Raw genomic sequence first — 3,867 nt, forward strand, 5'->3', positions numbered from 1 at the left:
GAATACACACACCACACACACACACACACACACACACACACACACACACACACACACACACATACAGGAATGGAATAGGGAGGGTAGGTGGGCCTTTATTGTATTTATTTTATTATTTTAATTTATTTTATTTTCCAGATTTTTAAATTTTTTAATGTTTATTTAGTTTTGAGAGAGAGAAACACAGAGTGTGAGTAGGGGAAGGTAAGAAAGAGAGGGAGACACAGAATCCAAAGCAGGCTCCCGGCTCTGAGCTGTCAGCACAGAGCCCGACATGGGGGTCGAACCCATGAACTATGAGATCATGACCTGAGCTGAAGTTGGCCACTCAACTGACTGAGCCACCCAGGGGCCCCTATTTTCCAGATTTTTTGAAAGATAACTGCCATATGGCATTGCATTGCAACATAATGATTTGAATATGTGTATATATTGTAAAACGATTACAAGTTTTGTGTTTGCTTGTTTGTTTGTTTGTTTGTTTGTTTTTTAAGTAAACTCTACCCCCAACATGGGGCTTAAACTCAAGACCTAGAGATCAAGTCACATGCTCTGTAGACTGAGCCAGCCAGATACCCCACAAAATGATTATAGTTTAATTAACACATCTGTTACCAAAGAGAATTACAATTCTTTCTTGTGATGGGAACTTTTAAGATCTAATCTGTTAGTGGGGTGCCTGGGTGGCTCAGTCAGTTAGGTATCCAACTTCAGCTGAGGTCATGATCTCACTGTTCCTGAGTTTGAGTCCTGCGTCAGGCTCTGTGCTAACACCTCTGAGCCTGGAGCCTTCTTCAAATTCTGTCTCTATCTCTCTGCCTCTCCCCTGCTCGAGCCCTGTCTCTGTCTATCTCTCTCAAATATAAAAAAATAAAACATCTAAAAAATTTTTTAAAAGATCTAATTGGTTAGGAACTTTCAGATATACAGTACAGTTATTGTTAATTATGGTCACCATGCTGTATATTATATCACTAGAACTTAGTTACCTTATAAGAGGAAGTTTGTAACTTTTGAACACCTTCAACCATTCTCCCTTTTCCTATGGCAACCTGTTCTCTGAGCTGCTTGTTTTGGGATGCCTCACAAGTGAGATATTATATCATTTGCTTTCTCTGTCTGATTTATTTATATAGCATGATGCCCTGACATTTCACCCATGCCACAAATGGTAGGATATCCTTCTTTTTGTATGGCTGGATAGTAATCCATTGTGTACCTATACCGCATTTTCTTTGTCCATTCATCTTTGATGGTCAATATATACCTAGGTGATTTCGATGTCTTGACCATTGTAAATAATTCTATAATGAATATTGGGGGACAGATGTCGTTTCAAGATGTGATTTCATTTTTTGACAACATATCCAGATACGAGTTTGCTAGATCATACTGTCATTCTATCATACAGTCATTTTTTATTTTTGAAGAATCTCTATACTATCTTTGACAGTGGCTACACCAATTTACATCTCTGAGCGTTCCCTCATTTCAACACCCTCAACAGAATTCTTATCGCTTATCTTTTTGATATATCATAGCCATTTTTAACAGCTAATATCTCATTGTGTTTTCAATTTGCATTTCCCTCATAATTAGTGGGGTTTTTTTCTTTAAATGTTTATTCATTCTTGAGAGATAGAAAGACAGAACATGAGTGGCGGAGAGGCAGAGAGAGAGGAAGACACAGAATCCAAAGCAGGTTCCAGGCTCTAAGCTATCAGAACAGAGCCCGATGCGGGGCTCAAACCACGAACTGTGAGATCCTGACCCGAGGCAAAGTTAGACACTTAACCAACTGAGCCACTCAGGCACCCCATAATTAGTGATGGTGAATAATTTTTAATGTACTTGCTGGCCATTTGTATGTCTTCTTTAGGAAAAAGTCTCATCAGGTCCTTTGTCCATTTTTCTTAATAGTTTATTGTCAAGTTGGTTTCCATATAACACCCAGTGTTCATCCACAAGTGCCCTCCTCCATGCCCATCACCCCCTTCCACTCCTTCCGACATCCACCAATCCTCAGTTTGTTCTCAGCATTCAAGAGTCTCTCATGGTTAGCCTCCCTCCCTTTCCCCCACCATTTCCCCCTTCTTCTCCCCCATGATCCTCCGTTAAGTTCCTCCTTATCCTCCTATACGTGCAAACATATGGTAGCTGTCCTTCTCTGCCTGACTTATTTCGCTCAGCATAACACCCTCAAGGTCCATCCATGTTGCTACACATGGCCAGATTTCATTCTTTCTCATTGCCATGTAGTACTCCATTGTATAGATAAACCACATCTTCTTGATCCATTCGTCAGTTGATGAACATTTAGGCTCTTTCCATGTTTTGGCTATTGTTGAGAGTGCTGCTATGAACATTGGGGTGCATGTGACCCTATGCATCAGCACTCCTGGATCCCTTGGGTAAATTCCTAGCAGTGCTATTGCAGGGTCACAGGGGAGTTCTAGTGTTAATTTTTTGAGGAACTCCCACACTGTTTTCCAGAGGGGCTGCACCAGTTTACATTCCCACCAACAGTGTAGGAGGGTGCCCGTTTCTCCACATCCTCGCCAGCATCTAGAGTTCTCTGATGTGCTCATTTTAGCCACTCTGACCGGCGTGAGGTGGTATCTCAGTGTGGTTTTGATGTGTATTTCCCTGATGAGGAGGGATGCTGAGCATTGTTTCATGTGTCTGTTGGCCATCTGGATGTCCTCTTTGGAGAAGTGTCTGTTCATATCTTCTGCCCTTTTCTTCACTGGATTGTTTGTTTTTTGGGTGTGGAGTTTGGTGAGTTCCTTATAGATTTTGGATACTAGCCCTTCATCTGATAAGTCATTTGCAACTATCTTTTCCCATTCCATCGGTTGCCTTTTTGTTTTATGGATTGTTTCCTTTGCCGTGCAGAAGCTTTTAATCTTGATGAGTTCCCAATAGTTCATTTTTGCTCTTGATTCCCTTGCCTTTGGGATGTGTCAAGTAAGAAATTGCTGCGGTGGAGGTCAGGGAGGTTGTTTCCTGCTTTCTTCTCTAGGGTTTTGATGGTTTCCTGTCTCACGTTCAAGTCCTTTATCCACTTTGAGTTTATTCCTTTGTCCATTTTTAAATATGATTTTTTCTATTGCATTGTATCAGTTCCTTCTAAATTTTAGATTTTAACTCCCTATCAGACAGTGTGGTTTGTAAATATTTACCCCATTCTGCATTTTGCAGATTGTTTATTTTTCTGTGCAGACAAATTTTATTTTGCTATAGTGTCACTTCTAATTTTTGTTTTAGGTGTTATATCCAAAAAATCATGCCAATGTCAAAGAGCCTCATGTCTATATTTTGTTGTAGAAGTTTTATGGTTTGAGGTCTCATATTTAAGTTTTTAATCCATTTCAAGTTAATTTTTGGGTGGTGTAAGGTAAGGGTCTAGTTTCATTCTTTTGAATATGAATATCCAATTTTCTCAGCATTACTATTGAAGAGATTGTCTTTCCTTTCCTTTCCTTTCCTTTCCTTTCCTTTCCTTTCCTCTCCTTTCCTTTCCTTCCCTTTCCTTCCCTTCCCTTCCCTTCCCTTCCCTTCCCTTCCCTTCCCTTCCCTTCCTTTCCCTCTCTTCCCTTCCCTTCCCTTCCATTCCCTTTCTTTCCTTTCTTTTCCTTTCCTTCTTTTTCCTTATTACCATATCCATAGATTTACTTTCTGTCATATAGCTTAATTTGTTAAGTGTTTGGAATTCCATTCTTACATTTAAAATCAACTGGATTGCCCAGAGGTTTAGATTAGCTCTCTTCTCAAATATTAGTTGACTCTACATGCAGGAGTCTATATCTGGGTTCTTGATTCTGTTCTATTGGTTTATGTTTCCATTTTTATGTCAGCACCACACTG

Source organism: Crocuta crocuta, unplaced genomic scaffold (genome assembly GCF_008692635.1).
Source record: "Crocuta crocuta isolate KB4526 unplaced genomic scaffold, BGI_CrCroc_1.0 scaffold118, whole genome shotgun sequence".
NCBI lineage: Eukaryota > Metazoa > Chordata > Mammalia > Carnivora > Hyaenidae > Crocuta > Crocuta crocuta.